This window comes from Carassius carassius, chromosome 23, assembly GCF_963082965.1.
Source record: "Carassius carassius chromosome 23, fCarCar2.1, whole genome shotgun sequence".
Classification (NCBI taxonomy): Eukaryota; Metazoa; Chordata; class Actinopteri; order Cypriniformes; family Cyprinidae; genus Carassius; species Carassius carassius.
The window spans coordinates 730,001-749,039 of record NC_081777.1 but is presented as its reverse complement, the minus strand read 5'-3'; the positions used below and the strand labels follow the sequence as shown (position 1 = coordinate 749,039).

Below are 19,039 nucleotides of genomic sequence, written 5' to 3'. Positions count from 1 at the left end.
AACACTTTACACAGTGGAAGGAGCATTTGTCATATCAGAGGCTTCTTTATTACACGCTTCAATAATTATGAAAACATAGCTGAATTAAAACATTTGACTTCATACTTTTAATGGAAAGAGGAGATGGCTTGACCCCGACATGATTTGAACACGCAACCTTCTGATCTGGAGTCAGACGCGCTACCATTGCGCCACGAGGTCTTCGAAGTCAAGTTGTTGCTTCCTTTGGACTAATCCACCACATAAAGCTGCCTAATTTTCCCCAATAACCTCAAGAGGTAAGGATTTCTGAATTTCTTGCCAACTTTTGGTGCCTTAAGCTTTTCCCATCCTTTGATAACTCAGCCGGTAGATCAGATGACTGTAGATGAGTTGTTGTCCTTTGTACGGCCCTTGAAGCATTCACCACAAAAAGCAGCCTAATTTTTCCCAATAACCTCAAAAGTTAAGGATTTCTGAATTTCTTGGACAGTTTTGGTGCCTTGCACATTACCCATCCTTCGATAGCTCAGCTGGTAGAGCGAAGGACTGTAGATGAGTTGTTGGGTATCCTTAGGTCGCTGGTTTGATTCCGGCTCGATGGAGTGTGATTTTAAAGTCAACACAAATATTTTTACATTTCCTTTAGATTTCGTATTGCCCGTTGAAAAAAGCCAATAGATCAAGATACAAATATAACACTTTACACAGTGGAAGGAGCATTTGTCATATCAGAGGCTTCTTTTTTAGATGCTTCAATAATTATGAAAACATAGCTGAATTAAAACATTTGACTTCATACCTTTAATGGTAAGAGGAGATGGCTTGACCCCGACGTGATTTGAACACGCAATCTTCAGATCTGGAGTCAGACGCGCTACCGTTGCGCCACGAGGTCTTCAAAGTCAAATTGTTGCTTCTTTTGGACTCATTCATCACATAAAGCTGCCTTATTTTCCCCAATAACCTCAAGAGGTAAGGATTTCTGATTTTCTTGCCAACTTTTGGTGCCTTAAGCTTTTCCCATCCTTTGATAACTCAACCGCTAGATCAGATGACTGTAGATGAGTTGTTGTCCTTTGTACGGCCCTTGAAGCATTCATCACAAAAAGCAGCCTAATTTTTCCCAATAACCTTTAAAAGTTAAGGATTTCTGAATTTCTTGGAAAGTTTTGGTGCCTTGCACATTTCCCATCCTTCGATAGCTCAGCTGGTAGAGCGGAGGACTGTAGACGAGTTGTTGGGTATCCTTAGGTCGCTGGTTTGATTCCGGCTCGTAGGAGTGTTCTTTTAAACTCAGCACAAATATTTTTACATTTCCTTTAGATTTCGTATTGCCCGTTGAAAAAAGCCAATAGATCAAGATACAAATATAACACTTTACACAGTGGAAGTAGCATTTGTCATATCAGAGGCTTCTTTTTTACACGCTTCAATAATTATGAAAACATAGCTGAATTAAAACATTTGACTTCATACTTTTAATGGAAAGAGGAGATGGCTTGCCCCCGACATGATTTGAACACGCAACCTTCTGATCTGGAGTCAGACGCGCTACCATTGCGCCACGAGGTCTTCGAAGTCAAGTTGTTGCTTCCTTTGGACTAATCCACCACATAAAGCTGCCTAATTTTCCCCAATAACCTCAAGAGGTAAGGATTTCTGAATTTCTTGCCAACTTTTGGTGCCTTAAGCTTTTCCCATCCTTTGATAACTCAGCCGGTAGATCAGATGACTGTAGATGAGTTGTTGTCCTTTGTACGGCTCTTGAAGCATTCACCACAAAAAGCAGCCTAATTTTTCCCAGTAACCTCAAAAGTTAAGGATTTCTGAATTTCTTGGAAAGTTTTGGTGCCTTGCACATTTTCCATAATTAGATAGCTCAGCTGGTAGAGTGGAGGACTCTAGATGAGTTGTTGGGTATCCTTAGGTTGCTGGTTCGATTCCGGCACGAAGGAGTGTGATTTTAAACTCAGCACAAATATTTTTACATTTCCTTTAGATTTCGTATTGCCCGTTGAAAAAAGCCAATAGATCAAGATACAAACATAACACTTTACACAGTGGAAGGAGCATTTGTCATATCAGAGGCTTCTTTATTACACTCTTCAATAATTATGAAAACATAGCTGAATTAAAACATTTGACTTCATACTTTTAATGCTAGGAGGAGATGGCTTGACCCCGACGTGATTTGAACACGCAACCTTCTGATCTGGAGTCAGACGTGCTACCGTTGTGCCACGAGGTCTTCGAATTCAAATTGTTGCTTCCTTTGGACTCATTTATCACATAAAGCTGCCTAATTTTCCCCAATAACCTCAAGAGGTAAGGATTTCTGAATTTCTTGCCAACTTTTGGTGCCTTAAGCTTTTCCCATTCTTTGATAACTCAGCCGCTAGATCAGATGACTGTAGATGAGTTGTTGTCCTTTGTACGGCCCTTGAAGCATTCATCACAAAAAGCAGCCTAATTTTTCCCAATAACCTTTAAAAGTTAAGGATTTCTGAATTTCTTGGAAAGTTTTGGTGCCTTGCACATTTCCCATCCTTCGATAGCTCAGCTGGTAGAGCGGAGGACTGTAGATGAGTTGTTGGGTATCCTTAGGTCGCTGGTTCGATTCCGGCTCGAAGGAGTGTTATTTTAAACTCAGCACAAATATTTTTACATTTCCTTTAGATTTCGTATTGCCCGTTGAAAAAAGCCAATAGATCAAGATACAAATATAACACTTTACACAGTGGAAGTAGCATTTGTCATATCAGAGGCTTCTTTTTTACACGCTTCAATAATTATGAAAACATAGCTGAATTAAAACATTTGACTTCATACTTTTAATGGAAAGAGGAGATGGCTTGACCCCGACATGATTTCAACACACAACCTTCTGATCTGGAGTCAGACGCGCTACCGTTGCGCCACTAGGTCTTCAAAGTCAAGTTGTTGCTTCCTTTGTACTCATTCACCACATAAAGCTGCCTAATTTTCCCCAATAACCTCAAGAGGTAAGGATTTCTGAATGTCTTGCCAACTTTTGGTGCCTTAAGCCTTTCCCATCCTTTGATAACTCAGCCGGTAGATCAGATGACTGTAGATGAGTTGTTGTCCTTTGTACGGCTCTTGAAGCATTCACGTTTAAAAGCAGCCTAATTTTTCCCAGTAACCTCAAAAGTTAAGGATTTCTGAATTTCTTGGGAAGTTTTGGTGCCTTGCACATTTCCCATCATTAGATAGCTCAGCTGGTAGAGTGGAGGACTCTAGATGAGTTGTTGGGTATCCTTAGGTCGCTGGTTCGATTCCGGCTCGAAGGAGTGTGATTTTAAACTCAGCACAAATATTTTTACATTTCCTTTAGATTTCGTATTGCCCGTTGAAAAGAGCCAATAGATCAAGATACAAATATAACACTTTACACAGTGGAAGGAGCATTTGTCATATCAGAGGCTTCTTTATTACATGCTTCAATAATTATGAAAACATAGCTGAATTAAAACATTTGACTTCATACTTTTAATGGAAAGAGGAGATGGCTTGACCCCGACATGATTTGAACACGCAACCTTCTGATCTGGAGTCAGACACGCTACCATTGCGCCACGAGGTCTTCAAAGTCAAGTTGTTGCTTCCTTTGGACTAATCCACCACATAAAGCTGCCTAATTTTCCCCAATAACCTCAAGAGGTAAGGATTTCTGAATTTCTTGCCAACTTTTGGTGCCTTAAGCTTTTCCCATCCTTTGATAACTCAGCCGGTAGATCAGATGACTGTAGATGAGTTGTTGTCCTTTGTACGGCCCTTGAAGCATTCACCACAAAAAGCAGCCTAATTTTTCCCAATAACCTCAAAAGTTAAGGATTTCTGAATTTCTTGTACAGTTTTGGTGCCTTGCACATTTCCCATCCTTCGATAGCTCAGCTGGTAGAGCGAAGGACTGTAGATGAGTTGTTGGTATCCTTAGGTCGCTGGTTTGATTCCGGCTCGAAGGAGTGTGATTTTAAACTCAACACAAATATTTTTACATTTCCTTTAGATTTCGTATTGCCCGTTGAAAAAAGCCAATAGATCAAGATACAAATATAACACTTTACACAGTGGAAGGAGCATTTGTCATATCAGAGGCTTCTTTTTTAGATGCTTCAATAATTATGAAAACATAGCTGAATTAAAACATTTGACTTCATACTTTTAATGGTAAGAGGAGATGGCTTGACCCCGACGTGATTTGAACACGCAACCTTCTGATCTGGAGTCAGACGCGCTACCGTTGCGCCACGAGGTCTTCAAAGTCAAAATTGTTGCTTCTTTTGGACTCATTCATCACATAAAGCTGCCTAATTTTCCCCAATAACCTCAAGAGGTAAGGATTTCTGATTTTCTTGCCAACTTTTGGTGCCTTAAGCTTTTCCCATCCTTTGATAACTCAGCCGCTAGATCAGATGACTGTAGATGAGTTGTTGTCCTTTGTACGGCCCTTGAAGCATTCATCACAAAAAGCAGCCTAATTTTTCCCAATAACCTTTAAAAGTTAAGGATTTCTGAATTTCTTGGAAAGTTTTGGTGCCTTGCACATTTCCCATCCTTCGATAGCTCAGCTGGTAGAGCGGAGGACTGTAGACGAGTTGTTGGGTATCCTTAGGTTGCTGGTTTGATTCCGGCTCGAAGGAGTGTTATTTTAAACTCAGCACAAATATTTTTACATTTCCTTTAGATTTCGTATTGCCCGTTGAAAAAAGCCAATAGATCAAGATACAAATATAACACTTTACACAGTGGAAGTAGCATTTGTCATATCAGAGGCTTCTTTTTTACACGCTTCAATAATTATGAAAACATAGCTGAATTAAAACATTTGACTTCATACTTTTAATGGAAAGAGGAAGATGGCTTGACCCCGACATGATTTCAACACACAACCTTCTGATCTGGAGTCAGACGCGCTACCGTTGCGCCACTAGGTCTTCAAAGTCAAGTTGTTGCTTCCTTTGTACTCATTCACCACATAAAGCTGCCTAAATTTCCCCAATAACCTCAAGAGGTAAGGATTTCTGAATGTCTTGCCAACTTTTGGTGCCTTAAGCCTTTCCTATCCTTTGATAACTCAGCCGGTAGATCAGATGACTGAAGATGAGTTGTTGTCCTTTGTACGGCTCTTGAAGCATTCACGTTTAAAAGCAGCCTAATTTTTCCCAGTAACCTCAAAAGTTAAGGATTTCTGAATTTCTTGGAAAGTTTTGGTGCCTTGCACATTTACCATCATTAGATAGCTCAGCTGGTAGAGTGGAGGACTCTAGATGAGTTGTTGGGTATCCTTAGGTCGCTGGTTCGATTCCGGCTCGAAGGAGTGTGATTTTAAACTCAGCACAAATATTTTTACATTTCCTTTAGATTTCGTATTGCCCGTTAAAAAGAGCCAATAGATCAAGATACAAATATAACACTTTACACAGTGGAAGGAGCATTTGTCATATCAGAGGCTTCCTTATTACATGCTTCAATAATTATGAAAACATAGCTGAATTAAAACATTTGACTTCATACTTTTAATGGAAAGAGGAGATGGCTTGACCCCAACATGATTTGAACACGCAACCTTCTGATCTGGAGTCAGACACGCTACCATTGCGCCACGAGGTCTTCGAAGTCAAGTTGTTGCTTCCTTTGGACTAATCCACCACATAAAGCTGCCTAATTTTCCCCAATAACCTCAAGAGGTAAGGATTTCTGAATTTCTTGCCAACTTTTGGTGCCTTAAGCTTTTCCCATCCTTTGATAACTCAGCCGGTAGATCAGATGACTGTAGATGAGTTGTTGTCCTTTGTACGGCCCTTGAAGCATTCACCACAAAAAGCAGCCTAATTTTTCCCAATAACCTCAAAAGTTAAGGATTTCTGAATTTCTTGGACAGTTTTGGTGCCTTGCACATTTCCCATCCTTCGATAGCTCAGCTGGTAGAGCGAAGGACTGTAGATGAGTTGTTGGGTATCCTTAGGTCGCTGGTTTGATTCCGGCTTGAAGGAGTGTGATTTTAAAGTCAACAAAAATATTTTTACATTTCCTTTAGATTTCGTATTGCCCGTTGAAAAAAGCCAATAGATCAAGATACAAATATAACACTTTACACAGTGGAAGGAGCATTTGTCATATCAGAGGCTTCTTTTTTAGATGCTTCAATAATTATGAAAACATAGCTGAATTAAAACATTTGACTTCATACTTTTAATGGTAAGAGGAGATGGCTTGACCCCGACGTGATTTGAACACACAACCTTCTGATCTGGAGTCAGACGCGCTACCGTTGCGCCACGAGGTCTTCGAAGTCAAGTTGTTGCTTCCTTTGGACTAATCCACCACATAAAGCTGCCTAATTTTCCCCAATAACCTCAAGAGGTAAGGATTTCTGAATTTCTTGCCAACTTTTGGTGCCTTAAGCTTTTCCCATCCTTTGATAACTCAGCCGCTAGATCAGATGACTGTAGATGAGTTGTTGTCCTTTGTACGGCTCTTGAAGCATTCACCACAAAAAGCAGCCTAATTTTTCCCAGTAACCTCAAAAGTTAAGGATTTCTGAATTTCTTGGAAAGTTTTGGTGCCTTGCACATTTTCCATCATTAGATAGCTCAGCTGGTAGAGTGGAGGACTCTAGATGAGTTGTTGGGTATCCTTAGGTCGCTGGTTCGATTCCGGCTCGAAGGAGTGTGATTTTAAACTCAGCACAAATATTTTTACATTTCCTTTAGATTTCGTATTGCCCGTTGAAAAAAGCCAATAGATCAAGATACAAATATAACTCTTTACACAGTGGAAGGAGCATTTGTCATATCAGAGGCTTCTTTTTTAGATGCTTCAATAATTATGAAAACATAGCTGAATTAAAACATTTGACTTCATACTTTTAATGCTAGGAGGAGATGGCTTGACCCCGACGTGATTTGAACACGCAACCTTCTGATCTGGAGTCAGACGCGCTACTGTTGTGCCACGAGGTCTTCGAAGTCAAATTTTTGCTTCCTTTGGACTCATTTATCACATAAAGCTGCCTAATTTTCCCCAATAACCTCAAGAGGTAAGGATTTCTGAATTTCTTGCCAACTTTGGTGCCTTAAGCTTTTCCCATTATTTGATAACTCAGCCGCTAGATCAGATGACTGTAGATGAGTTGTTGTCCTTTGTACGGCCCTTGAAGCATTCATCACAAAAAGCAGCCTAATTTTTCCCAATAACCTTTAAAAGTTAAGGATTTCTGAATTTCTTGGAAAGTTTTGGTGCCCTGCACATTTCCCATCATTAGATAGCTCAGCTGGTAGAGTGGAGGACTCTAGATGAGTTGTTGGGTATCCTTAGGTCGCTGGTTCGATTCCGGCTCGAAGGAGTGTGATTTTAAACTCAGCACAAATATTTTTACATTTCCTTTAGATTTCGTATTGCCCGTTGAAAAGAGCCAATAGATCAAGATACAAATATAACACTTTACACAGTGGAAGGAGCATTTGTCATATCAGAGGCTTCTTTATTACATGCTTCAATAATTATGAAAACATAGCTGAATTAAAACATTTGACTTCATACTTTTAATGGAAAGAGGAGATGGCTTGACCCCGACATGATTTGAACACGCAACCTTCTGATCTGGAGTCAGACACGCTACCATTGCGCCACGAGGTCTTCGAAGTCAAGTTGTTGCTTCCTTTGGACTAATCCACCACATAAAGCTGCCTAATTTTCCCCAATAACCTCAAGAGGTAAGGATTTCTGAATTTCTTGCCAACTTTTGGTGCCTTAAGCTTTTCCCATCCTTTGATAACTCAGCCGGTAGATCAGATGACTGTAGATGAGTTGTTGTCCTTTGTACGGCCCTTGAAGCATTCACCACAAAAAGCAGCCTAATTTTTCCCAATAACCTCAAAAGTTAAGGATTTCTGAATTTCTTGGACAGTTTTGGTGCCTTGCACATTTCCCATCCTTCGATAGCTCAGCTGGTAGAGCGAAGGACTGTAGATGAATTGTTGGGTATCCTTAGGTCGCTGGTTCGATTCCGGCTCGAAGGAGTGTGATTTTAAACTCAACACAAATATTTTTACATTTCCTTTAGATTTCGTATTGCCCGTTGAAAAAAGCCAATAGATTAAGATACAAATATAAAACTTTACACAGTGGAAGGAGCATTTGTCATATCAGAGGCTTCTTTTTTAGATGCTTCAATAATTATGAAAACATAGCTGAATTAAAACATTTGACTTCATACTTTTAATGGTAAGAGGAGATGGCTTGACCCCAACGTGATTTGAACACGCAACCTTCTGATCTGGAGTCAGACGCGCTACCGTTGTGCCACGAGGTCTTCGAAGTCAAGTCGTTGCTTCCTTTGGACTAATCCACCACATAAAGCTGCCTAATTTTTCCCAATAACCTCAAGAGGTAAGGATTTCTGAATTTCTTGCCAACTTTTGGTGCCTTAAGCTTTTCCCATCCTTTGATAACTCAGCCGGTAGATCAGATGACTGTAGATGAGTTGTTGTCCTTTGTACGGCTCTTGAAGCATTCACCACAAAAAGCAGCCTAATTTTTCCCAGTAACCTCAAAAGTTAAGGATTTCTGAATTTCTTGGAAAGTTTTGGTGCCTTGCACATTTCCCATCATTAGATAGCTCAGCTGGTAGAGCGAAGGACTGTAGATGAGTTGTTGGGTATCCTTAGGTCGCTGGTTCGATTCCGGCTCGAAGGAGTGTGATTTTAAACTCAGCACAAATATTTTTACATTTCCTTTAGATTTCGTATTGCCCGTTGAAAAAAGCCAATAGATCAAGATACAAATATAACACTTTACACAGTGGAAGGAGCATTTGTCATATCAGAGGCTTCTTTATTACACTCTTCAATAATTATGAAAACATAGCTGAATTAAAACATTTGACTTCATACTTTTAATGGAAAGAGGAGATGGCTTGACCCCGACATGATTTGAACACACAACCTTCTGATCTGGAGTCAGACACGCTACCATTGCGCCACGAGGTCTTCGAAGTCAAGTTGTTGCATCCTTTGGACTAATCCACCACATAAAGCTGCCTAATTTTCCCCAATAACCTAAAGAGGTAAGGATTTCTGAATTTCTTGCCAACTTTTGGTGCCTTAAGCTTTTCCCATCCTTTGATAACTCAGCCGGTAGATCAGATGACTGTAGATGAGTTGTTGTCCTTTGTACGGCTCTTGAAGCATTCACCACAAAAAGCAGCCTAATTTTTCCCAATAACCTCAAAAGTTAAGGATTTCTGAATTTCTTGGACAGTTTTGGTGCCTTGCACATTTCCCATCCTTCGATAGCTCAGCTGGTAGAGCGAAGGACTGTAGATGAGTTGTTGGGTATCCTTAGGTCGCTGGTTCGATTCCGGCTCGAAGGAGTGTGATTTTAAACTCAACACAAATATTTTTACATTTCCTTTAGATTTCGTATTGCCCGTTGAAAAAAGCCAATAGATCAAGATACAAATATAAAACTTTACACAGTGGAAGGAGCATTTGTCATATCAGAGGCTTCTTTTTTAGATGCTTCAATAATTATGAAAACATAGCTGAATTAAAACATTTGACTTCATACTTTTAATGCTAGGAGGAGATGGCTTGACCCCGACGTGATTTGAACACGCAACCTTCTGATCTGGAGTCAGACGCGCTACCGTTGTGCCACGAGGTCTTCGAAGTCAAATTTTTGCTTCCTTTGGACTCATTTATCACATAAAGCTGCCTAATTTTCCCCAATAACCTCAAGAGGTAAGGATTTCTGAATTTCTTGCCAACTTTTGGTGCCTTAAGCTTTTCCCATTATTTGATAACTCAGCCGCTAGATCAGATGACTGTAGATGAGTTGTTGTCCTTTGTACGGCCCTTGAAGCATTCATCACAAAAAGCAGCCTAATTTTTCCCAATAACCTTTAAAAGTTAAGGATTTCTGAATTTCTTGGAAAGTTTTGGTGCCTTGCACATTTCCCATCCTTCGATAGCTCAGCTGGTAGAGCGGAGGACTGTAGACGAGTTGTTGGGTATCCTTAGGTCGCTGGTTCGATTCCGGCTTGAAGGAGTGTTATTTTAAACTCAGCACAAATATTTTTACATTTCCTTTAGATTTCGTATTGCCCGTTGAAAAAAGCCAATAGATCAAGATACAAATATAACACTTTACACAGTGGAAGGAGCATTTGTCATATCAGAGGCTTCTTTTTTAGATGCTTCAATAATTATGAAAACATAGCTGAATTAAAACATTTGACTTCATACTTTTAATGGTAAGAGGAGATGGCTTGACCCCGACGTGATTTGAACACGCAACCTTCTGAACTGGAGTCAGACGCGCTACCGTTGCGCCACGAGGTCTTCGAAGTCAAATTGTTGCTTCCTTTGGACTAATCCACCACATAAAGCTGCCTAATTTTCCCCAATAACCTCAAGAGGTAAGGATTTCTGAATTTCTTGCCAACTTTTGGTGCCTTAAGCTTTTCCCATCCTTTGATAACTCAGCCGGTAGATCAGATGACTGTAGATGAGTTGTTGTCCTTTGTACGGCCCTTGAAACATTCACCACAAAAAGCAGCCTAATTTTTCCCAGTAACCTCAAAAGTTAAGGATTTCTGAATTTCTTGGACAGTTTTGGTGCCTTGCACATTTCCCATCCTTCGATAGCTCAGCTGGTAGAGCGAAGGACTGTAGATGAGTTGTTGGGTATCCTTAGGTCGCTGGTTCGATTCCGGCTCGAAGGAGTGTGATTTTAAACTCAACACAAATATTTTTACATTTCCTTTAGATTTCGTATTGCCCGTTGAAAAAAGCCAATAGATCAAGATACAAATATAACACTTTACACAGTGGAAGGAGCATTTGTCATATCAGAGGCTTCTTTTTTAGATGCTTCAATAATTATGAAAACATAGCTGAATTAAAACATTTGACTTCATACTTTTAATGGTAAGAGGAGATGGCTTGACCCCGACGTGATTTGAACACGCAACCTTCTGATCTGGAGTCAGACGCGCTACCGTTGTGCCACGAGATCTTCGAAGTCAAATTGTTGCTTCCTTTGGACTCATTCATCACATAAAGCTGCCTAATTTTCCCCAATAACCTCAAGAGGTAAGGATTTCTGAATTTCTTGCCAACTTTTGGTGCCTTAAGCTTTTCCCATCCTTTGATAACTCAGCCGGTAGATCAGATGACTGTAGATGAGTTGTTGTCCTTTGTACGGCTCTTGAAGCATTCACCACAAAAAGCAGCCTAATTTTTCCCAGTAACCTCAAAAGTTAAGGATTTCTGAATTTCTTGGAAAGTTTTGGTGCCTTGCACATTTCCCATCATTAGATAGCTCAGCTGGTAGAGCGAAGGACTGTAGATGAGTTGTTGGGTATCCTTAGGTCGCTGGTTCGATTCCGGCTCGAAGGAGTGTGATTTTAAACTCAGCTATGTTATTTTTAGATTACCTAGAAAAGAGCCAATAGATCAAGATACAAATATAACACTTTACACAGTGGAAGGAGCATTTGTCATATCAGAGGCTTCTTTATTACACGCTTCAATAATTATGAAAACATAGCTGAATTAAAACATTTGACTTCATACTTTTAATGGAAAGAGGAGATGGCTTGACCCCAACATGATTTGAACACGCAACCTTCTGATCTGGAGTCAGACACGCTACCATTGCGCCACGAGGTCTTCGAAGTCAAGTTGTTGCTTCCTTTGGACTAATCCACCACATAAAGCTGCCTAATTTTCCCCAATAACCTCAAGAGGTAAGGATTTCTGAATTTCTTGCCAACTTTTGGTGCCTTAAGCTTTTCCCATCCTTTGATAACTCAGCCGGTAGATCAGATGACTGTAGATGAGTTGTTGTCCTTTGTACGGCCCTTGAAGCATTCACCACAAAAAGCAGCCTAATTTTTCCCAATAACCTCAAAAGTTAAGGATTTCTGAATTTCTTGGACAGTTTTGGTGCCTTGCACATTTCCCATCCTTCGATAGCTCAGCTGGTAGAGCGAAGGACTGTAGATGAATTGTTGGGTATCCTTAGGTCGCTGGTTCGATTCCGGCTCGAAGGAGTGTGATTTTAAACTCAACACAAATATTTTTACATTTCCTTTAGATTTCGTATTGCCCGTTGAAAAAAGCCAATAGATTAAGATACAAATATAAAACTTTACACAGTGGAAGGAGCATTTGTCATATCAGAGGCTTCTTTTTTAGATGCTTCAATAATTATGAAAACATAGCTGAATTAAAACATTTGACTTCATACTTTTAATGGTAAGAGGAGATGGCTTGACCCCAACGTGATTTGAACACGCAACCTTCTGATCTGGAGTCAGACGCGCTACCGTTGTGCCACGAGGTCTTCGAAGTCAAGTCGTTGCTTCCTTTGGACTAATCCACCACATAAAGCTGCCTAATTTTTCCCAATAACCTCAAGAGGTAAGGATTTCTGAATTTCTTGCCAACTTTTGGTGCCTTAAGCTTTTCCCATCCTTTGATAACTCAGCCGGTAGATCAGATGACTGTAGATGAGTTGTTGTCCTTTGTACGGCTCTTGAAGCATTCACCACAAAAAGCAGCCTAATTTTTCCCAGTAACCTCAAAAGTTAAGGATTTCTGAATTTCTTGGAAAGTTTTGGTGCCTTGCACATTTCCCATCATTAGATAGCTCAGCTGGTAGAGCGAAGGACTGTAGATGAGTTGTTGGGTATCCTTAGGTCGCTGGTTCGATTCCGGCTCGAAGGAGTGTGATTTTAAAATCAGCACAAATATTTTTACATTTCCTTTAGATTTCGTATTGCCCGTTGAAAAAAGCCAATAGATCAAGATACAAATATAACACTTTACACAGTGGAAGGAGCATTTGTCATATCAGAGGCTTCTTTATTACACTCTTCAATAATTATGAAAACATAGCTGAATTAAAACATTTGACTTCATACTTTTAATGGAAAGAGGAGATGGCTTGACCCCGACATGATTTGAACACACAACCTTCTGATCTGGAGTCAGACACGCTACCATTGCGCCACGAGGTCTTCGAAGTCAAGTTGTTGCATCCTTTGGACTAATCCACCACATAAAGCTGCCTAATTTTCCCCAATAACCTAAAGAGGTAAGGATTTCTGAATTTCTTGCCAACTTTTGGTGCCTTAAGCTTTTCCCATCCTTTGATAACTCAGCCGGTAGATCAGATGACTGTAGATGAGTTGTTGTCCTTTGTACGGCTCTTGAAGCATTCACCACAAAAAGCAGCCTAATTTTTCCCAATAACCTCAAAAGTTAAGGATTTCTGAATTTCTTGGACAGTTTTGGTGCCTTGCACATTTCCCATCCTTCGATAGCTCAGCTGGTAGAGCGAAGGACTGTAGATGAGTTGTTGGGTATCCTTAGGTCGCTGGTTCGATTCCGGCTCGAAGGAGTGTGATTTTAAACTCAACACAAATATTTTTACATTTCCTTTAGATTTCGTATTGCCCGTTGAAAAAAGCCAATAGATCAAGATACAAATATAAAACTTTACACAGTGGAAGGAGCATTTGTCATATCAGAGGCTTCTTTTTTAGATGCTTCAATAATTATGAAAACATAGCTGAATTAAAACATTTGACTTCATACTTTTAATGCTAGGAGGAGATGGCTTGACCCCGACGTGATTTGAACACGCAACCTTCTGATCTGGAGTCAGACGCGCTACCGTTGTGCCACGAGGTCTTCGAAGTCAAATTTTTGCTTCCTTTGGACTCATTTATCACATAAAGCTGCCTAATTTTCCCCAATAACCTCAAGAGGTAAGGATTTCTGAATTTCTTGCCAACTTTTGGTGCCTTAAGCTTTTCCCATTATTTGATAACTCAGCCGCTAGATCAGATGACTGTAGATGAGTTGTTGTCCTTTGTACGGCCCTTGAAGCATTCATCACAAAAAGCAGCCTAATTTTTCCCAATAACCTTTAAAAGTTAAGGATTTCTGAATTTCTTGGAAAGTTTTGGTGCCTTGCACATTTCCCATCCTTCGATAGCTCAGCTGGTAGAGCGGAGGACTGTAGACGAGTTGTTGGGTATCCTTAGGTCGCTGGTTCGATTCCGGCTTGAAGGAGTGTTATTTTAAACTCAGCACAAATATTTTTACATTTCCTTTAGATTTCGTATTGCCCGTTGAAAAAAGCCAATAGATCAAGATACAAATATAACACTTTACACAGTGGAAGGAGCATTTGTCATATCAGAGGCTTCTTTTTTAGATGCTTCAATAATTATGAAAACATAGCTGAATTAAAACATTTGACTTCATACTTTTAATGGTAAGAGGAGATGGCTTGACCCCGACGTGATTTGAACACGCAACCTTCTGAACTGGAGTCAGACGCGCTACCGTTGCGCCACGAGGTCTTCGAAGTCAAATTGTTGCTTCCTTTGGACTAATCCACCACATAAAGCTGCCTAATTTTCCCCAATAACCTCAAGAGGTAAGGATTTCTGAATTTCTTGCCAACTTTTGGTGCCTTAAGCTTTTCCCATCCTTTGATAACTCAGCCGGTAGATCAGATGACTGTAGATGAGTTGTTGTCCTTTGTACGGCCCTTGAAACATTCACCACAAAAAGCAGCCTAATTTTTCCCAGTAACCTCAAAAGTTAAGGATTTCTGAATTTCTTGGACAGTTTTGGTGCCTTGCACATTTCCCATCCTTCGATAGCTCAGCTGGTAGAGCGAAGGACTGTAGATGAGTTGTTGGGTATCCTTAGGTCGCTGGTTCGATTCCGGCTCGAAGGAGTGTGATTTTAAACTCAACACAAATATTTTTACATTTCCTTTAGATTTCGTATTGCCCGTTGAAAAAAGCCAATAGATCAAGATACAAATATAACACTTTACACAGTGGAAGGAGCATTTGTCATATCAGAGGCTTCTTTTTTAGATGCTTCAATAATTATGAAAACATAGCTGAATTAAAACATTTGACTTCATACTTTTAATGGTAAGAGGAGATGGCTTGACCCCGACGTGATTTGAACACGCAACCTTCTGATCTGGAGTCAGACGCGCTACCGTTGTGCCACGAGATCTTCGAAGTCAAATTGTTGCTTCCTTTGGACTCATTCATCACATAAAGCTGCCTAATTTTCCCCAATAACCTCAAGAGGTAAGGATTTCTGAATTTCTTGCCAACTTTTGGTGCCTTAAGCTTTTCCCATCCTTTGATAACTCAGCCGGTAGATCAGATGACTGTAGATGAGTTGTTGTCCTTTGTACGGCTCTTGAAGCATTCACCACAAAAAGCAGCCTAATTTTTCCCAGTAACCTCAAAAGTTAAGGATTTCTGAATTTCTTGGAAAGTTTTGGTGCCTTGCACATTTCCCATCATTAGATAGCTCAGCTGGTAGAGCGAAGGACTGTAGATGAGTTGTTGGGTATCCTTAGGTCGCTGGTTCGATTCCGGCTCGAAGGAGTGTGATTTTAAACTCAGCTATGTTATTTTTAGATTACCTAGAAAAGAGCCAATAGATCAAGATACAAATATAACACTTTACACAGTGGAAGGAGCATTTGTCATATCAGAGGCTTCTTTATTACACGCTTCAATAATTATGAAAACATAGCTGAATTAAAACATTTGACTTCATACTTTTAATGGAAAGAGGAGATGGCTTGACCCCAACATGATTTGAACACGCAACCTTCTGATCTGGAGTCAGACACGCTACCATTGCGCCACGAGGTCTTCGAAGTCAAGTTGTTGCTTCCTTTGGACTAATCCACCACATAAAGCTGCCTAATTTTCCCCAATAACCTCAAGAGGTAAGGATTTCTGAATTTCTTGCCAACTTTTGGTGCCTTAAGCTTTTCCCATCCTTTGATAACTCAGCCGGTAGATCAGATGACTGTAGATGAGTTGTTGTCCTTTGTACGGCCCTTGAAGCATTCACCACAAAAAGCAGCCTAATTTTTCCCAATAACCTCAAAAGTTAAGGATTTCTGAATTTCTTGGACAGTTTTGGTGCCTTGCACATTTCCCATCCTTCGATAGCTCAGCTGGTAGAGCGAAGGACTGTAGATGAATTGTTGGGTATCCTTAGGTCGCTGGTTCGATTCCGGCTCGAAGGAGTGTGATTTTAAACTCAACACAAATATTTTTACATTTCCTTTAGATTTCGTATTGCCCGTTGAAAAAAGCCAATAGATTAAGATACAAATATAAAACTTTACACAGTGGAAGGAGCATTTGTCATATCAGAGGCTTCTTTTTTAGATGCTTCAATAATTATGAAAACATAGCTGAATTAAAACATTTGACTTCATACTTTTAATGGTAAGAGGAGATGGCTTGACCCCAACGTGATTTGAACACGCAACCTTCTGATCTTGAGTCAGACGCGCTACCGTTGTGCCACGAGGTCTTCGAAGTCAAGTCGTTGCTTCCTTTGGACTAATCCACCACATAAAGCTGCCTAATTTTTCCCAATAACCTCAAGAGGTAAGGATTTCTGAATTTCTTGCCAACTTTTGGTGCCTTAAGCTTTTCCCATCCTTTGATAACTCAGCCGGTAGATCAGATGACTGTAGATGAGTTGTTGTCCTTTGTACGGCTCTTGAAGCATTCACCACAAAAAGCAGCCTAATTTTTCCCAGTAACCTCAAAAGTTAAGGATTTCTGAATTTCTTGGAAAGTTTTGGTGCCTTGCACATTTCCCATCATTAGATAGCTCAGCTGGTAGAGCGAAGGACTGTAGATGAGTTGTTGGGTATCCTTAGGTCGCTGGTTCGATTCCGGCTCGAAGGAGTGTGATTTTAAACTCAGCACAAATATTTTTACATTTCCTTTAGATTTCGTATTGCCCGTTGAAAAAAGCCAATAGATCAAGATACAAATATAACACTTTACACAGTGGAAGGAGCATTTGTCATATCAGAGGCTTCTTTATTACACTCTTCAATAATTATGAAAACATAGCTGAATTAAAACATTTGACTTCATACTTTTAATGGAAAGAGGAGATGGCTTGACCCCGACATGATTTGAACACACAACCTTCTGATCTGGAGTCAGACACGCTACCATTGCGCCACGAGGTCTTCGAAGTCAAGTTGTTGCATCCTTTGGACTAATCCACCACATAAAGCTGCCTAATTTTCCCCAATAACCTAAAGAGGTAAGGATTTCTGAATTTCTTGCCAACTTTTGGTGCCTTAAGCTTTTCCCATCCTTTGATAACTCAGCCGGTAGATCAGATGACTGTAGATGAGTTGTTGTCCTTTGTACGGCTCTTGAAGCATTCACCACAAAAAGCAGCCTAATTTTTCCCAATAACCTCAAAAGTTAAGGATTTCTGAATTTCTTGGACAGTTTTGGTGCCTTGCACATTTCCCATCCTTCGATAGCTCAGCTGGTAGAGCGAAGGACTGTAGATGAGTTGTTGGGTATCCTTAGGTCGCTGGTTCGATTCCGGCTCGAAGGAGTGTGATTTTAAACTCAACACAAATATTTTTACATTTCCTTTAGATTTCGTATTGCCCGTTGAAAAAAGCCAATAGATCAAGATACAAATATAAAACTTTACACAGTGGAAGGAGCATTTGTCATATCAGAGGCTTCTTTTTTAGATGCTTCAATAATTATGAAAACATAGCTGAATTAAAACATTTGACTTCATACTTTTAATGCTAGGAGGAGATGGCTTGACCCCGACGTGATTTGAACACGCAACCTTCTGATCTGGAGTCAGACGCGCTACCGTTGTGCCACGAGGTCTTCGAAGTCAAATTTTTGCTTCCTTTGGACTCATTTATCACATAAAGCTGCCTAATTTTCCCCAATAACCTCAAGAGGTAAGGATTTCTGAATTTCTTGCCAACTTTTGGTGCCTTAAGCTTTTCCCATTATTTGATAACTCAGCCGCTAGATCAGATGACTGTAGATGAGTTGTTGTCCTTTGTACGGCCCTTGAAGCATTCATCACAAAAAGCAGCCTAATTTTTCCCAATAACCTTTAAAAGTTAAGGATTTCTGAATTTCTTGGAAAGTTTTGGTGCCTTGCACATTTCCCATCCTTCGATAGCTCAGCTGGTAGAGCGGAGGACTGTAGACGAGTTGTTGGGTATCCTTAGGTCGCTGGTTCGATTCCGGCTTGAAGGAGTGTTATTTTAAACTCAGCACAAATATTTTTACATTTCCTTTAGATTTCGTATTGCCCGTTGAAAAAAGCCAATAGATCAAGATACAAATATAACACTTTACACAGTGGAAGGAGCATTTGTCATATCAGAGGCTTCTTTTTTAGATGCTTCAATAATTATGAAAACATAGCTGAATTAAAACATTTGACTTCATACTTTTAATGGTAAGAGGAGATGGCTTGACCCCGACGTGATTTGAACACGCAACCTTCTGAACTGGAGTCAGACGCGCTACCGTTGCGCCACGAGGTCTTCGAAGTCAAATTGTTGCTTCCTTTGGACTAATCCACCACATAAAGCTGCCTAATTTTCCCCAATAACCTCAAGAGGTAAGGATTTCTGAATTTCTTGCCAACTTTTGGTGCCTTAAGCTTTTCCCATCCTTTGATAACTCAGCCGGTAGATCAGATGACTGTAGATGAGTTGTTGTCCTTTGTACGGCCCTTGAAACATTCACCACAAAAAGCAGCCTAATTTTTCCCAGTAACCTCAAAAGTTAAGGATTTCTGAATTTCTTGGACAGTTTTGGTGCCTTGCACATTTCCCATCCTTCGATAGCTCAGCTGGTAGAGCGAAGGACTGTAGATGAGTTGTTGGGTATCCTTAGGTCGCTGGTTCGATTCCGGCTCGAAGGAGTGTGATTTTAAACTCAACACAAATATTTTTACATTTCCTTTAGATTTCGTATTGCCCGTTGAAAAAAGCCAATAGATCAAGATACAAATATAACACTTTACACAGTGGAAGGAGCATTTGTCATATCAGAGGCTTCTTTTTTAGATGCTTCAATAATTATGAAAACATAGCTGAATTAAAACATTTGACTTCATACTTTTAATGGTAAGAGGAGATGGCTTGACCCCGACGTGAT

General features: G+C 40.1%; 44 non-coding genes across 44 annotated transcripts in view; 17 read left to right on the top strand and 27 right to left on the bottom strand.

The window, feature by feature from the left end:
- Positions 1 to 129: 129 nt before the first annotated feature.
- On the bottom strand, positions 130 to 201 carry trnaw-cca (transfer RNA tryptophan (anticodon CCA)). Its single transcript has one exon. It is a non-coding gene; the product is annotated as a tRNA-Trp (tRNA).
- Positions 202 to 497: 296 nt separating this feature from the next.
- trnay-gua (transfer RNA tyrosine (anticodon GUA)) lies at positions 498 to 584 on the top strand. The gene is given in 2 exon segments: positions 498 to 534; positions 549 to 584. It is a non-coding gene; the product is annotated as a tRNA-Tyr (tRNA).
- Positions 585 to 805: 221 nt separating this feature from the next.
- On the bottom strand, positions 806 to 877 carry trnaw-cca (transfer RNA tryptophan (anticodon CCA)). The gene has a single exon. It is a non-coding gene; the product is annotated as a tRNA-Trp (tRNA).
- A 605-nt stretch (positions 878 to 1,482) lies between these two features.
- On the bottom strand, positions 1,483 to 1,554 carry trnaw-cca (transfer RNA tryptophan (anticodon CCA)). The gene has a single exon. It is a non-coding gene; the product is annotated as a tRNA-Trp (tRNA).
- A 604-nt stretch (positions 1,555 to 2,158) lies between these two features.
- Positions 2,159 to 2,230, bottom strand: trnaw-cca (transfer RNA tryptophan (anticodon CCA)). Its single transcript has one exon. It is a non-coding gene; the product is annotated as a tRNA-Trp (tRNA).
- Positions 2,231 to 2,527: 297 nt separating this feature from the next.
- Positions 2,528 to 2,614, top strand: trnay-gua (transfer RNA tyrosine (anticodon GUA)). Its single transcript is given in 2 exon segments — positions 2,528 to 2,564; positions 2,579 to 2,614. It is a non-coding gene; the product is annotated as a tRNA-Tyr (tRNA).
- An 897-nt stretch (positions 2,615 to 3,511) lies between these two features.
- Positions 3,512 to 3,583, bottom strand: trnaw-cca (transfer RNA tryptophan (anticodon CCA)). The gene has a single exon. It is a non-coding gene; the product is annotated as a tRNA-Trp (tRNA).
- A 296-nt stretch (positions 3,584 to 3,879) lies between these two features.
- Positions 3,880 to 3,965, top strand: trnay-gua (transfer RNA tyrosine (anticodon GUA)). The gene is given in 2 exon segments: positions 3,880 to 3,916; positions 3,930 to 3,965. It is a non-coding gene; the product is annotated as a tRNA-Tyr (tRNA).
- Positions 3,966 to 4,186: 221 nt separating this feature from the next.
- Positions 4,187 to 4,258, bottom strand: trnaw-cca (transfer RNA tryptophan (anticodon CCA)). The gene has a single exon. It is a non-coding gene; the product is annotated as a tRNA-Trp (tRNA).
- Positions 4,259 to 4,556: 298 nt separating this feature from the next.
- trnay-gua (transfer RNA tyrosine (anticodon GUA)) lies at positions 4,557 to 4,643 on the top strand. The gene is given in 2 exon segments: positions 4,557 to 4,593; positions 4,608 to 4,643. It is a non-coding gene; the product is annotated as a tRNA-Tyr (tRNA).
- Positions 4,644 to 5,541: 898 nt separating this feature from the next.
- Positions 5,542 to 5,613, bottom strand: trnaw-cca (transfer RNA tryptophan (anticodon CCA)). The gene has a single exon. It is a non-coding gene; the product is annotated as a tRNA-Trp (tRNA).
- Positions 5,614 to 5,909: 296 nt separating this feature from the next.
- Positions 5,910 to 5,996, top strand: trnay-gua (transfer RNA tyrosine (anticodon GUA)). Its single transcript is given in 2 exon segments — positions 5,910 to 5,946; positions 5,961 to 5,996. It is a non-coding gene; the product is annotated as a tRNA-Tyr (tRNA).
- A 221-nt stretch (positions 5,997 to 6,217) lies between these two features.
- Positions 6,218 to 6,289, bottom strand: trnaw-cca (transfer RNA tryptophan (anticodon CCA)). The gene has a single exon. It is a non-coding gene; the product is annotated as a tRNA-Trp (tRNA).
- Positions 6,290 to 6,893: 604 nt separating this feature from the next.
- Positions 6,894 to 6,965, bottom strand: trnaw-cca (transfer RNA tryptophan (anticodon CCA)). The gene has a single exon. It is a non-coding gene; the product is annotated as a tRNA-Trp (tRNA).
- A 604-nt stretch (positions 6,966 to 7,569) lies between these two features.
- trnaw-cca (transfer RNA tryptophan (anticodon CCA)) lies at positions 7,570 to 7,641 on the bottom strand. The gene has a single exon. It is a non-coding gene; the product is annotated as a tRNA-Trp (tRNA).
- A 296-nt stretch (positions 7,642 to 7,937) lies between these two features.
- trnay-gua (transfer RNA tyrosine (anticodon GUA)) lies at positions 7,938 to 8,024 on the top strand. Its single transcript is given in 2 exon segments — positions 7,938 to 7,974; positions 7,989 to 8,024. It is a non-coding gene; the product is annotated as a tRNA-Tyr (tRNA).
- A 221-nt stretch (positions 8,025 to 8,245) lies between these two features.
- trnaw-cca (transfer RNA tryptophan (anticodon CCA)) lies at positions 8,246 to 8,317 on the bottom strand. Its single transcript has one exon. It is a non-coding gene; the product is annotated as a tRNA-Trp (tRNA).
- A 604-nt stretch (positions 8,318 to 8,921) lies between these two features.
- trnaw-cca (transfer RNA tryptophan (anticodon CCA)) lies at positions 8,922 to 8,993 on the bottom strand. The gene has a single exon. It is a non-coding gene; the product is annotated as a tRNA-Trp (tRNA).
- Positions 8,994 to 9,289: 296 nt separating this feature from the next.
- Positions 9,290 to 9,376, top strand: trnay-gua (transfer RNA tyrosine (anticodon GUA)). Its single transcript is given in 2 exon segments — positions 9,290 to 9,326; positions 9,341 to 9,376. It is a non-coding gene; the product is annotated as a tRNA-Tyr (tRNA).
- Positions 9,377 to 9,597: 221 nt separating this feature from the next.
- On the bottom strand, positions 9,598 to 9,669 carry trnaw-cca (transfer RNA tryptophan (anticodon CCA)). Its single transcript has one exon. It is a non-coding gene; the product is annotated as a tRNA-Trp (tRNA).
- Positions 9,670 to 9,966: 297 nt separating this feature from the next.
- Positions 9,967 to 10,053, top strand: trnay-gua (transfer RNA tyrosine (anticodon GUA)). The gene is given in 2 exon segments: positions 9,967 to 10,003; positions 10,018 to 10,053. It is a non-coding gene; the product is annotated as a tRNA-Tyr (tRNA).
- A 221-nt stretch (positions 10,054 to 10,274) lies between these two features.
- trnaw-cca (transfer RNA tryptophan (anticodon CCA)) lies at positions 10,275 to 10,346 on the bottom strand. The gene has a single exon. It is a non-coding gene; the product is annotated as a tRNA-Trp (tRNA).
- A 296-nt stretch (positions 10,347 to 10,642) lies between these two features.
- trnay-gua (transfer RNA tyrosine (anticodon GUA)) lies at positions 10,643 to 10,729 on the top strand. The gene is given in 2 exon segments: positions 10,643 to 10,679; positions 10,694 to 10,729. It is a non-coding gene; the product is annotated as a tRNA-Tyr (tRNA).
- A 221-nt stretch (positions 10,730 to 10,950) lies between these two features.
- Positions 10,951 to 11,022, bottom strand: trnaw-cca (transfer RNA tryptophan (anticodon CCA)). Its single transcript has one exon. It is a non-coding gene; the product is annotated as a tRNA-Trp (tRNA).
- Positions 11,023 to 11,606: 584 nt separating this feature from the next.
- Positions 11,607 to 11,678, bottom strand: trnaw-cca (transfer RNA tryptophan (anticodon CCA)). The gene has a single exon. It is a non-coding gene; the product is annotated as a tRNA-Trp (tRNA).
- Positions 11,679 to 11,974: 296 nt separating this feature from the next.
- trnay-gua (transfer RNA tyrosine (anticodon GUA)) lies at positions 11,975 to 12,061 on the top strand. The gene is given in 2 exon segments: positions 11,975 to 12,011; positions 12,026 to 12,061. It is a non-coding gene; the product is annotated as a tRNA-Tyr (tRNA).
- A 221-nt stretch (positions 12,062 to 12,282) lies between these two features.
- trnaw-cca (transfer RNA tryptophan (anticodon CCA)) lies at positions 12,283 to 12,354 on the bottom strand. The gene has a single exon. It is a non-coding gene; the product is annotated as a tRNA-Trp (tRNA).
- Positions 12,355 to 12,958: 604 nt separating this feature from the next.
- trnaw-cca (transfer RNA tryptophan (anticodon CCA)) lies at positions 12,959 to 13,030 on the bottom strand. The gene has a single exon. It is a non-coding gene; the product is annotated as a tRNA-Trp (tRNA).
- Positions 13,031 to 13,326: 296 nt separating this feature from the next.
- trnay-gua (transfer RNA tyrosine (anticodon GUA)) lies at positions 13,327 to 13,413 on the top strand. Its single transcript is given in 2 exon segments — positions 13,327 to 13,363; positions 13,378 to 13,413. It is a non-coding gene; the product is annotated as a tRNA-Tyr (tRNA).
- A 221-nt stretch (positions 13,414 to 13,634) lies between these two features.
- trnaw-cca (transfer RNA tryptophan (anticodon CCA)) lies at positions 13,635 to 13,706 on the bottom strand. The gene has a single exon. It is a non-coding gene; the product is annotated as a tRNA-Trp (tRNA).
- Positions 13,707 to 14,003: 297 nt separating this feature from the next.
- Positions 14,004 to 14,090, top strand: trnay-gua (transfer RNA tyrosine (anticodon GUA)). Its single transcript is given in 2 exon segments — positions 14,004 to 14,040; positions 14,055 to 14,090. It is a non-coding gene; the product is annotated as a tRNA-Tyr (tRNA).
- Positions 14,091 to 14,311: 221 nt separating this feature from the next.
- On the bottom strand, positions 14,312 to 14,383 carry trnaw-cca (transfer RNA tryptophan (anticodon CCA)). Its single transcript has one exon. It is a non-coding gene; the product is annotated as a tRNA-Trp (tRNA).
- A 296-nt stretch (positions 14,384 to 14,679) lies between these two features.
- On the top strand, positions 14,680 to 14,766 carry trnay-gua (transfer RNA tyrosine (anticodon GUA)). Its single transcript is given in 2 exon segments — positions 14,680 to 14,716; positions 14,731 to 14,766. It is a non-coding gene; the product is annotated as a tRNA-Tyr (tRNA).
- A 221-nt stretch (positions 14,767 to 14,987) lies between these two features.
- On the bottom strand, positions 14,988 to 15,059 carry trnaw-cca (transfer RNA tryptophan (anticodon CCA)). The gene has a single exon. It is a non-coding gene; the product is annotated as a tRNA-Trp (tRNA).
- A 584-nt stretch (positions 15,060 to 15,643) lies between these two features.
- Positions 15,644 to 15,715, bottom strand: trnaw-cca (transfer RNA tryptophan (anticodon CCA)). The gene has a single exon. It is a non-coding gene; the product is annotated as a tRNA-Trp (tRNA).
- A 296-nt stretch (positions 15,716 to 16,011) lies between these two features.
- Positions 16,012 to 16,098, top strand: trnay-gua (transfer RNA tyrosine (anticodon GUA)). The gene is given in 2 exon segments: positions 16,012 to 16,048; positions 16,063 to 16,098. It is a non-coding gene; the product is annotated as a tRNA-Tyr (tRNA).
- Positions 16,099 to 16,319: 221 nt separating this feature from the next.
- trnal-caa (transfer RNA leucine (anticodon CAA)) lies at positions 16,320 to 16,391 on the bottom strand. The gene has a single exon. It is a non-coding gene; the product is annotated as a tRNA-Leu (tRNA).
- Positions 16,392 to 16,995: 604 nt separating this feature from the next.
- On the bottom strand, positions 16,996 to 17,067 carry trnaw-cca (transfer RNA tryptophan (anticodon CCA)). The gene has a single exon. It is a non-coding gene; the product is annotated as a tRNA-Trp (tRNA).
- Positions 17,068 to 17,363: 296 nt separating this feature from the next.
- On the top strand, positions 17,364 to 17,450 carry trnay-gua (transfer RNA tyrosine (anticodon GUA)). The gene is given in 2 exon segments: positions 17,364 to 17,400; positions 17,415 to 17,450. It is a non-coding gene; the product is annotated as a tRNA-Tyr (tRNA).
- A 221-nt stretch (positions 17,451 to 17,671) lies between these two features.
- Positions 17,672 to 17,743, bottom strand: trnaw-cca (transfer RNA tryptophan (anticodon CCA)). Its single transcript has one exon. It is a non-coding gene; the product is annotated as a tRNA-Trp (tRNA).
- Positions 17,744 to 18,040: 297 nt separating this feature from the next.
- Positions 18,041 to 18,127, top strand: trnay-gua (transfer RNA tyrosine (anticodon GUA)). Its single transcript is given in 2 exon segments — positions 18,041 to 18,077; positions 18,092 to 18,127. It is a non-coding gene; the product is annotated as a tRNA-Tyr (tRNA).
- A 221-nt stretch (positions 18,128 to 18,348) lies between these two features.
- Positions 18,349 to 18,420, bottom strand: trnaw-cca (transfer RNA tryptophan (anticodon CCA)). The gene has a single exon. It is a non-coding gene; the product is annotated as a tRNA-Trp (tRNA).
- Positions 18,421 to 18,716: 296 nt separating this feature from the next.
- Positions 18,717 to 18,803, top strand: trnay-gua (transfer RNA tyrosine (anticodon GUA)). The gene is given in 2 exon segments: positions 18,717 to 18,753; positions 18,768 to 18,803. It is a non-coding gene; the product is annotated as a tRNA-Tyr (tRNA).
- Positions 18,804 to 19,024: 221 nt separating this feature from the next.
- The window catches only part of trnaw-cca (transfer RNA tryptophan (anticodon CCA)), a 72-nt gene continuing 57 nt past the window's right edge, over positions 19,025 to 19,039 (bottom strand). The window contains exon 1 of the tRNA in view: positions 19,025 to 19,039. This exon is cut by the window's right edge and continues 57 nt beyond it. This is a non-coding gene — a tRNA (tRNA-Trp).